General features: G+C 44.6%; 1 pseudogene; it reads right to left on the bottom strand.

Annotated features, from left to right (window-relative positions):
* Window positions 1-12117, bottom strand: part of LOC111960761 (paired box protein Pax-3-like) — a 41259-nt pseudogene that overhangs the window by 6061 nt on the left and 23081 nt on the right.

Below are 12117 nucleotides of genomic sequence, written 5' to 3'. Positions count from 1 at the left end.
CCCCCACCTCCCGATATAGATAAGAGTATGAACTGTGTGTGGTGTGTGTGTTGTGGTGTGTGTGTGTGTGTGTGTGTGTGTGTGTGTGTGTGTGTGTGTGTGTGGTGTGTGTGTGTGTGTGTTGTGTGGTTGTGTGTGTGTGTGTGTGTGTAATGTGTGTGTGTGTGTGTGTGTGTGTGTGTGTGTGTGTGTGTGTGTGTGTGTGTGTGTTGTGTGTGTGTGTGTGTGGTGTGTGTGTGTGTGTGTGGGTGTGTGTGTGTGTGTGGTGTGGTGTGGTTGTACACGTGTACACGTGTCTGTGTGTGTAGCTCTGTTGACTCACCTGGGAGAGAGCCGTTGCTGATGGCAGGGTTCATGGGAGGCCTCTGACGTGATGAAGCTGTCGGAGTAGCCTGAAGAAGCTGTGGCGTCCAGAGGCCAGGCAGTAGGCAGACCCCCCTCCTGTCCTCCCCTCCTGAGCTCTGGTGGTTGGCCTGAGGACGGGGGCAGGGGCTGGGGCCGGTGCAGCGTGCTGGCCTGCTCCGACACCGCTAAGGGAAGGACAAATAGAAAAGAAGAACTTACCATTTACGTATATTGTCTCTCAAATTGTCAGATTATTACATTGTAGTCAATATTTATAATAAATGACTTTGCTAATCAAGCTCAAGGGTCTGAACTCTGAGAGCAATAGCTGTATATCTGAAACACACAGGATGTTTAGCCTGTGGCCTTGTTTACAGAGTGTCCCATCCTTGTGATATGGATGTAGGGGATACGGGCTGTCAGACAGCTGATAGGTGAAGAGACTGGACATGGCAGAGGGCGGGAAGCCCCAGGGATCAGGTGATTGAAGGCCATGAGCTGACTAGCTCCAGCCTGCTTCCTCCTCGGGCTCTTCTGTTACTGAACCACACCTGGGGAAAGAGGAAACATGACATGAGATCTTACATTGTCTTAAACATACGTCCCACAAATACAGTGCATTCGGAAAGTATTTAGACCCCTTGAAATGTTCCACATTTTGTTACGTTACAGCCTATTTCAAATTAATTAAATGGAAAAAAATCCTTAGCAATCGGACAGAAATACTCATAATGACAAACCTAAAACAAGTTTTTAGAAATGTGTGCAAATGTATGAATAAAAACAATATTTACATTAAAAACTTATTTCACATTAGTATTCAGACCCTTTCTATGAGACTCTAAATTGAGCTCAGGTGCATCCTGTTTCATTGATCATCCATACAGTCCACCGGTGGTAAATTCAATTGATTGGACATGATTTGGAAAGGCACACACCTGTCTATATAAGGTCCCACAGTTGACAATGCATGTCAGAGCAAAAACCAAGCCATAAGGTCGAAGGAATTGTCGTATAGATCTGGGTATGGGTACAGAAAAGGGTACGAAAAAACTTCTGCAGCATTGAAGTCCCCAAGAACACAGTGGCCTCCATCATTCTTAAATGGAGAAGTTTGGAACCACCAAGACTCTTCCTAGAGCTGACCGCCCAGTCAAACTGAGTAATCGGGGGAGAAGGGCCTTGGTCAGGGGGGTGACATGAACCAATGGTCACTCTGACAGAGCTTAGAGTTCTCTCTGTGGAGATGGAGAACTTCCAAAAGGCACCTAAAGATGCTCAGACCATGAAGAAAAGATTCTATGGTCTCATGAAACCCAGCTTGAAATCTTTGGCCTGAATGCCAAGCGTCACGTCTGGAGGAAACCTGGCACCATCCATACTGTGAAGCACGGTGGTGACAGCATCATGCTGTGGGGATGTTTTTCAGTGGCAGGGACTGGAGACTGAGTAGGATCGAGGGAAAGATGAACGGAGCAAGTACAGAGATTCTTGATGAAAAACCTTGTGATATGGATGTAGGGGGATACGGGCTGTCAGACAGCTGATAAGGTGAGAGACTGGACATGGCAGAGGGCGGGAAGCCCCCAGGGATCAGGTGATTGAAGGCCATGAGCTGACTAGCTCCAGCCTGCTTCCTCCATCGGGCTCTTCTGTTACTGAACCACACCTGGGGAAAGAGGAAAACATGACATGAGATCTTACATTGTCTTAAACATACAGTCCCACAAATACAGTGCATTCGGAAAGTATTTAGACCCCTTGAAATGTTCCACATTTTGTTAAGTTACAGCCTTATTTCAAATTAATTAAATGGAAAAAAATCCTTAGCAATCGAGACAGAATACCTCATAATGACAAACCTAAAACAAGTTTTTAGAAATGTGTGCAAATGTATGAAATAAAAACAATATTTACATTAAAAACCTTATTTACATTAGTATTCAGACCCTTTCTATGAGACTCTAAATTGAGCTCAGGTGCATCCTGTTTCCATTGATCATCCATACCAGTCCACCGGTGGTAAATTCAATTGATTGGACATGATTTGGAAAGGCACACACCTGTCTATATAAGGTCCCACAGTTGACAATGCATGTCAGAGCAAAAACCAAGCCATAAGGTCGAAGGAATTGTCCGTATAGATCTGGGTATGGGTACAGAAAAGGGTACGAAAAAACTTCTGCAGCATTGAAGGTCCCCAAGAACACAGTGGCCTCCATCATTCTTAAATGGAAGAAGTTTGGAACCACCAAGACTCTTCCTAGAGCTGACCGCCCAGTCAAACTGAGTAATCGGGGGAGAAGGGCCTTGGTCAGGGAGGTGACATGAACCCAATGGTCACTCTGACAGAGCTCTAGAGTTTCTCTGTGGAGATGGGAGAACCTTCCAAAAGGCACCTAAAGATGCTCAGACCATGAGAAAAAAGATTCTATGGTCTCATGAAACCCAGCTTGAAATCTTTGGCCTGAATGCCAAGCGTCACGTCTGGAGGAAACCTGGCACCATCCATACTGTGAAGCACGGTGGTGACAGCATCATGCTGTGGGGATGTTTTTCAGTGGCAGGGACTGGGAGACTAGTCAGGATCGAGGGAAAGATGAACGGAGCAAAGTACAGAGATTCTTGATGAAAACCTGCTCCAGAGTGCTCAGGACCTCAGACTGGGGCAAAGGTCCACCTTCCAACAGGACAACAACCCTAAGCACACAGCCAATACAAGGCAGGAGTGGCTTCGGGACAAGTCTCTGAATGTTCATGAGTGGCCCAGCCCGGACTTGAACCCGATCGAACATCTCTGGAGAGACCTGAATATAGCTGTGCAGCGACGCTCCCCATCCAACCTGACAGAGCTTGAGAGGATCTGCAGAGAAGAATGGGAGAAACTCCCCAAATAAAGACGTGTCAAGCTTGTAGCGTCATACCCAAGAAGACTCAATGCTGTAATCGCTGCCAACGGTGCTTCAACAAAGTACTGAGTACAGGTCTGAAAACTTATATAAATGTGATATTTCCGTGGGTTTTTTACTTATAAATTAGCAAAAAATTCGAAAAAACTGTTCTTGCTTTGTAATTATTGGGAATTGTGTGTAGATTGATGAGATAAACATTTTTTTTATACATTTTAGAATAAGGTTGTAATGTAACAAAATGTGGAAAAAGTCAAGGGGTCTGAATACTTTCCGAAGGCACTCTATTAATGGTTAATGACTGTAATTTGTGCATATGTGTATATCTCTCTATATGAGTCAATATGTTTTTGTCTGACTGCATTGTTTTTGTTTCTGATTTCTATGTATTGTGTGTGTGTGTGTGTGTGTGTGTGTGTGTGTGTGTGTGTGTGTGTGTGTGTGTGTGTGTGTGTGTGCTGTGCTGCTGTTGTGTGTGCTGTCTAATACCCTGTGTGTTATTAGTCTGATTGTTTTGTGTGTGTGTCGGGGTCATGTGTTCCTCTCCAGACCTGCCCATGTGACTCCTGGCTGCAGCCAACAAGGCAATCTCTATCTCCACATCTCATGCCTCACCACAGGAACATCATTTAAACATAGCAACACAACACTATTTACATGCCCCCCCCCCCCCTATAAATTCCTCTAACTATAAATAAGCTCTGATGGTCTTATTTCAGTCCTGTTCCATAGCCATAAAGTCACCCAAAGCTTCAAATAGTGTAGTTAATGAGAATAAGAAAATTGTATTTGAGGACTGTGCTTGCCTCAAAACTCATCTATTCCAACTAACTCTCAGTCTCACTTCAGAATTAAACGTTCATTAACAGTTGAAGTCGGAAGATTACATACACCTTAGCCAAATACATTTAAACTCAGTTTTTCACCATTTATTGACATTTAATCCTAGTAAAAATGCCCTGTCTTAGGTCAGTTAGGATCCCCACTTTATTTTAAGAATGTGAAATGTCAGAATAATAGTAGAGAGAATGATTAATTCCAGCTTTTATTTCTTACATCACATTCCCAGTGGGTCAGAAGTTTACATACAATCAATTAGTATTTGGTAGCATTGCCTTTAAAATTGTTTAACTTGGGTCAAATGTTTCATTTAGCCTTCCACAAGCTTCGCACAATAAGTTGGGTGAATTTTGGCCCATTCCTCCTGACAGAGCTTGTGTAACTGAGTCAGGTTTGTAGGCCTCCTTGCTCGCACACGCTTTTTCAGTTCTGCCCACAAATTTTCTATTGGATTGAGGTCAGGGCGTTGTGATGGTCACTCCAATACCTTGACTTTGTTGTCCTTAAGCCATTTTACCACAACTTTGGAAGTATGCTTGGGGTCATTGTCCATTTGGAAGACCCGTTTGCGACCAAGCTTTAACTTCCTGACTGATGTCTTGAGATGTTGCTTCAATATATCCACATAGTTGTCCTATCCTCATGATGCCATCTTTTTTGTAAAGTGCACCAGTCCCTCCTGCAGCAAAGCACCCCCACAACATGATGCTGCCACCCCCATGCTTCACGGTTGGGATGGTGTTCTTTGGCTTGCAAGCCTCCCCCTTTTTGCTCCAAACATAACAATGGTCATTATGGCCAAACAGTTCTATTTTTGTTTCATCAGACCAGAGGACATTTCTCCAAAAAGTACGATCTTTGTCCCCATGTGCGGTTGCAAACCGTAATCTGGATTTTTATGGCGGTTTTGGAGCAGTGGCTTCTTCCTTGCTGAGCGGCCTTTCAGGTTATGTCGATATAGGACTCGTTTTACTGTGGATATAGATACTTTTGTACCTGTTTCCTCCCGCATCTTCACAAGGTCCTTTGCTGCTGTTCTGGGATTGGTTTGCACTTTTCGCACTAAAGTGCGTTCATCTCTAGGAGACAGAACGCATCTCCTTCCTGAGTGGTATGACGGCTGCATGGTCCCATGGTGTTTATACTTGCGTACAATTGTTTGTACAGATGAACGTGGTACCTTCGGGCATTTGGAAATTGCTCCCAAGGATGAACCAGACCTGTGGAGGTCTAAAAGAAAAATCTGAGGTCTTGGCTGATTTACCCAAGTTACTGTGGGAAGCTTGTTTAAGGCTACCCAAGATGTTTGACCCAAGTTAAACAATTTAAAGGCAATGCTACCAAATACTAATTGAGTGTATGTCAACTTCTGACCTACTGGGAATGTGTTGTAAGAAATAAAAGCTGAAATTATTCAAAATAAATAATTCTCTCTACTATTATTCTGACATTTCACATTCTTAAATTAAAGTGGTGATCTAACTGACCTAAGACACTGACATTTGTACTTGGATTAAATGTCAGGAATTGTGAAAAACTGAGTTTAAATGTATTTGGCTAAAGTAAACTCCCTACTTCAACTGTAAGTGTCTTATATCGCCTGAAAGCTTAAATTCTTGTCTAACTGCACTGTCCGATTTACAGTAGCTATTACAGCTGAAACATGCCAAGCGATTGTTTGAGGACGGCGCCCCATTTCAAAATATTTTTCCACCGGCCCAGGTTTCATACATTCACATACAAAGATTAAATATTCACTTACTTTTTGAAAATCTTCCTCTGATTTGTCCTCCAAAGGGTCCCAGCTATAACATGTAGTTTAGTTTTGTTAGATAAAATCTACTTTTCTATCCCAAAAAGTCTGTTTAGTTGGCGCCATCGATTTGAGTAATCCACTTGTTCAACTTGCAGAGAAAGGAATCCAAAAATCTACCCCTAAACTTTGTTTCAACCAGTCAAAATATGTTTGTATTTACTCCTCAGATACCCTAGAATGTATTCAAACTATAAAATTTAGCTCAGAAAGAAGTATGTTCAATAGGAAACCAATTTTAGCAGTTGCGCAACTTCGTCATGGTGCGCAAAAACACGGATTTCCAAGACTGTGTCCTCTTACACAAACTGTTATTTCTTATTCGTTTTTGAAGTTACAAGCCTGAAACCTTGTAAATAGACTTCTGACACCCTGTGGAAGCCATAGGAATTGCATGTTTTACAATATGACCTTTCTCTTGCATTTCTAAGAGGATGGTCTCTCAAAAAACAAAAATTCTGGTTGGTTTTTCTTTGTATTTTCTCCTACCATATCTATTGTGTTATATTGTCCTATATTATTTTAACATTTCTACAAACGTCAAAGTGTTTTCTTTCCAATGGTACTAATTATATGAATATACTGTCTTCAGGGCCTGAGCTACAAGCAGTTAACTTTGAGCATGCCATTCAGGCGGAAATGGAGAAAAAAGGGGCATAGCCCACTTGAGAAATCCCGCTATGCCCTCCAACCAACCATCAAACAGGTAAAGTGTCAATACAAGACTAAGATTGAATCCTACTACACCGGCTCTGACACTCGTTGGATGTGGCAGGGCTTGCAAACTATTATGGACTATAAAGGGAAGCACAACCGTGAGCTGCCCAGTGACACAAGCCTAGCAAATGAGCTAAATGACGTCTATGCTCGCTTTGAGGCAAGCAACACTGAGGCATGCATAAGAGCATCAGCTGTTCCGTACAACTGTGTGATCACGCTCTCCGTAGCCAATGTGAGTAAGACCTTTAAAAAAGTCAACATTCCCAAGGCCGCAGGGCCAGACAGATTACCAGGACGTGGACCCCGAGCATGAGCTAACCAACTGGCAAGTGTCTTCACTGACATTTTCAACCTGTCCCTGACGAGTCTGTAATAACAACATGTTTCAAGCAGACCACCATAGTCCCTGTGCCCAAGAACACCAAGGTAACCTGCCTAAATGACTACAGACCCGTAGCACTCACGGCTGTAGCCATGAAGTGCCTTGAAAGGCTGGTCATGGCTCACATCAACACCATTATCCCAGAAACCCTAGACCCACTCCAATTTACATACCGCCTCAACAGATCCACAGATGAGGCAATCTCTATTGCACTCCACACTGCCCTTTCCCACCTGGACAAAAGGAACACCTACGTGAGAATGCTATTCATTGGCTACAACTCAGCATTAAAAACCATAGTGCCCTCAAAGCTCATCACTTAGCTAAGGACCCTGGGACTAAACACCTCCCTCTGCAACTGGATCCTGGACTTCCTGATGGGCCACCCCCAGGTGGTAAGGGTAGGTAACAACACATCTGCCACGCTGATCCTCAAAACGGGGCCGCTCAGCGGTGCGTGCTCAGTTCCCTCCTGAACTCCCTATTCACCCATGACTGCATGGCCAAGCACAACTCCAACACCATCATTAAGTTTGCCGACAACACAACAGTGGAAGGCCTGATCACCGACAACAATGAGACAGCATATAGGGAGGAGGTCAGAGACCTGGCAGTGTGGTGCCAGAATAACAACCTCTCCCTCAATGTGATCAAGACAAAGGAGATGATTGTGGACTACAGGAAAAAGAGGACTGAGCACGCCCCCATTCTCATCGACGGGGCTGTAGTGTAGCAGATGGAGCGCTTCAAGTTCCTTGGTGTCCACATCACCAATGAACTATTATGGTCCAAACACAGCTGCACCATCGAGAGCATCCTAACTGGTTGCATCACCACCTGGTATGGCAACTGCTCAGCCTCCAACCTGCTAGGCACTACAGAGGCTAGTGCGTATGGCCCATTACTGGTACCAAGCTTCCTGCCATCCAAGACCTCTATACCAGGCGGTGTCAGAGGAAGGCCCTAAAAACTGCCAAAGTCTCCAGCCACCCTAGTCATACACTGTTCTCTCTGCTAACACAAGGCAAGGAGTACCGGAGCGCCAAGTCTAGGTTAACAGCTTCTATCCCCAAGCCATAAGACTCCTGAACAGCTAATCCAAATGCCACCCCGACTAATTTGCCCCCCCCCCCCCCCCCCACACACACACATTTTTACGCAGCTGCTACTCTCTGTTTATTATCTATGCATAGTCACTTTATCTCTACCTACATGTACATATTGCCTCAATTACCTCGACTAACCTGTGCCCCCGCACATTGACTCTGTACCGGTACCCCCTGTATATAGCCTCGCTACTGAAATCTTAAGGTTAGGCATTAACTCTGAATGGTTATGGTAAGGGTTCAGGTTTGGGATAGGCTTAAAACAAAAATCTCAAAGCAACTTTCTATCGCTGGATTCAAACGCGCAACTTTTGGAATAAGAGGCAGATGCTTACGCCCATCCGCCTCCCCGTCCACAACACCCTAGCAAAACCGAAACCTACATGAACGTAACAGCGCTCACTGTTGTCCCTAGTGGCCGGTTTCCACATAATCTCCCAGCAACTTCAGACATGGATGGACGTCAAATAGTGACTTGTATCATGTGTGACCTGGCTTATCAATTCACAGGGACAGAGCGGATAAATGAACCCATCCATATCAATAAATTAACATTTAACTCAACAGGCCCCCTTCTCCTCTGAACAGTATGGGGGGGATGTGGTTGGCTGCTGCTGCTGAGAGTCGGTGTTGTGTGACTGGCGGGACTCATGCTGATTCCATATGTAATAGCCCCATGCTGGGCCCGGTACAGCCTCCATACGGGAGCTGTTGTGGGGAATTTTCTGGGCCGTAGATCAGAGCTGGCCCTGCAGATTGGACCCCTGGGAACACAGGATGAAGGGGCAGGCCAGAAATGTGTGTGTGTGCGCGTGTGTGTGTGTGTGCAGTGCACGTGTGAGTGTGTGGATGTGTGTGATGTGTGATAAAGAGTGTGTGTGTGTGTGTGTGTGTGATGTATGTGTAGTCTACCTGAACTCTGGCCTCTGTGAGTTTGGCCCTCTGAGCCAGCTCTTCCCTGGTGTAGATGTCAGGGTAGTGTGTTCGTTCGAAGGCTCTCTCCAGCTCATCCAGCTGTTCGGCCGTGAAGGTGGTTCTACTGCGGCGCTGCTTCCTCTTCAGAGGCAGGTCTGGTTCAGACTCCACGTCCGACCCCTCATCTGAGTGGCTCGCTGCTCCAACAGACAAGAGATGCACAGTTAGGGCTCTCATGGTGTTAGTACAGTATCATTAGCACAGTTAACAGTTACTGATGGTTTATAGAACTAGATTCCATTAGTCAAGTCCATTGTTGTAATTAATAATGTGTTCATAACTGACTGGACTGGTTTATAGAACAGTTCTAAATAAATAAACCAGTCTTGAAAACACATCTTCAGTTTCTTATTCTCCTGACTACAGTGATCAAATAGAATGCAGGGAGACCAATAGGGAGAGCCGTCTAGAAAAAGAAGTGTAGTGATTCAGAGTGAGAGTGAAGAACAGAAGGATGAATCCATCCATCCACTTGAAGTGTGAACTTGTTTGCTTTCCTTTTTGTCCCATGCTATCCGTTTACATAAACCTCTTCAGAGGGGCCAGCACCACCCCTCCCAACGCTCCCCATCTCCCAATGTTCCCTCTTGTCTTGTGCACCAACAGACTTCCATTCATAGGGGAATTCTGTGTGCTTTTATAAATAATCCCACAGGACAAGGTTCCCGAGGCGTGGCGGCAGTGGGATTGAGAGGACTAAGCGCCACACAAAGGCCTAATTTTGATCCAGGGACCGTTCGTTTTTTTAAGGGGGGAAAGGGGGGTCAGTGACGGAGAGAGAGAGTGTCGGGGGGAACCTGCATTGTCTACAGTTGCAGTCTTGCTGGAGCCCCAGTAACAGTTGGGGATGGAGAGAGGGACTGGGCAGCAGCCCCCCATACACCCCCCTCCACACCACTTGCAGGTGCATGCTGGTCTTGTTTGCTCAGAGAGAAACGCTGGCGCTTTAAAAGCTAATTCAGCAGAAGAGGCAGTGAATTGACGAGGCTCTCTAAAGCTACGGCCCAGTGGTAACACAGTGGTAACACAGTGGTAACCTAGGGCAGGGCCAAGCCAGACAAACAGACAGACCCAAGGGCAGGGAGACCCAGAGATCAGAGACTCTCCTCAGGCCAGTGTCCAACGCCCAGCTTTACTATGCCCCTCAGTGTCCTTGCGTCTGTCACTGTGCACATAAGCATGCAAAGGCATGTACATTTGTACTAGAGCAGGGCGATATGGACAAAAATCCTTGCCTGAATTGGCCAAATTGAGGCAATATTGATAAATAGAAAGATACGTTTATAACATTAATGTGCACCACCGTTTTTTAAATTATCCTTCAAAGCCGTTTTCATACCACAATTTCAAATAATTTCTGAGTAACAATTAAGTACCTTACAGCAATTGTTTTAATTTAAAATGGTCAAAAAGATACAAAAATTGCTTCTTAAGCCTGTCTGGGAGTGGTCTAAGTTGGGAGGGGAAAACTGAAAACTAGCTGTTATTGGTAGAAAGGTTTCAACTCTGGTTTTTATTGGTGATGTCACCAGGCAGGCCAAAACTTCACCCCACCAAAACAGGCTGAGATTTCATGCAATCTTTTCTAACAGCTCCAACAGTAAAAGTATTATTCCAACCTCATAGTGAGGAAATATATACAGTGCCTTCGGAAAGTATTCAGACCCCTTGACTTTTTCCAAATTTTGTTATGTTGCAGCCTTATTCTAAAATGTATTGATAAACCAAATCACCAGTAACCTACACACAATATCCCATAATGACAATCAATTGAATTTACCCCAGGTGGACTCCAATCAAGTTGTAGAAACATCTCAAATATGATCAATGGAAACAGGATGCACTATTCAAGTTAAAGTAAGATCAGTTATAATACTACTGTATACTCTGTTCTGAAGCGTATGGGCTGGTTTCCTACCAGGCAGTTCTAGTAGGCCTTTAGCTACTTCAGAACAGAAGTTCATTGAGGCTGGCGCGCCGACTTTGTGTTACACTTAATGAATTCCCTGGAGCGGAGGGGAAGTTTTTGTGCAACACTGTATTAGTTCCCCCTCAGAAGCAACAATAAAATACAAGAAAACCCAAATAGCTTGGGGCTCCTCATGTGAAACTGATCCACTCCCCCCTCAGTGCTTTCCATTCTCAACACCAATGGCAGTAGGATGCATTAAGAGCAAATTGGTAAAGAAACATTAAACAATGTGAGAGAGGGGGGGAGAGAAAGAGAAAGGGTAGGGGTTGGGAGAGATGTTGCCTTTGGGTATTTGGGGAGATTATTCTATTTTGCACTTTATCAGAATGCTACCACTTTCTATTTCTGTTTACATTCACAGATACAGGCCATTCAGCTGCTCCCATCCACACTAAACAGAACCAAGATGTAAAATGGCTGCCTGTCGCGGTTAAGACCATTATTACAATGAATCAAGAGAGAAACTACAACTTTACTACCTCCAACAGCCTAATGAATTTTTCACTCTGTGAGCTTCTAGTAGAACAAATCTTTTAATTCCTGACTTCATAACATCCTCAAGCCACATCACTAACCAAACAACAAATGCAAAGACATATTATTGAGAGGAGGAACCAAGGGGTGGGTGGGTGTTTTTTAGGTGGTGGTAGTGGCTGGTGGGGTAGGAATTTGGGGTGTGGAGGAGTTGGAGTGGGGGCATTATTTGAAACAGAATTGCTGGTGAAAAACAGAGAGGAGCCTTTGTAGCTTCAGTTCCTGGAGGCTCATAGGGAATGCTTAGTTTCCCCACAGTTACCAGCATGCAACAGCGTTCCAAAGAATTTCACAGGGATTTAGAATCTGGGAATGCCGAGTTGTTATAAAAATCCTTAATTACTTTGGAATTACCTATCGGTTATGACCAGTCTGCTTTGGGGATCCTAGGGAACGTCTTTCAAACGAAGTGTCAGTATGGCATCTCTTGGAGGTTTGCAGTCCCGTCTTGATATACTTTCATGTGACAAGACTATTTATACTCTCCCCCATCTCTCTCTCTCCCCATCTCTCTCTCCCCC

This window comes from Salvelinus sp. IW2-2015, linkage group LG4p (assembly GCF_002910315.2).
Source record: "Salvelinus sp. IW2-2015 linkage group LG4p, ASM291031v2, whole genome shotgun sequence".
Lineage (NCBI taxonomy): Eukaryota > Metazoa > Chordata > Actinopteri > Salmoniformes > Salmonidae > Salvelinus > Salvelinus sp. IW2-2015.
This window is presented reverse-complemented; position numbering and strand designations above follow the sequence as displayed.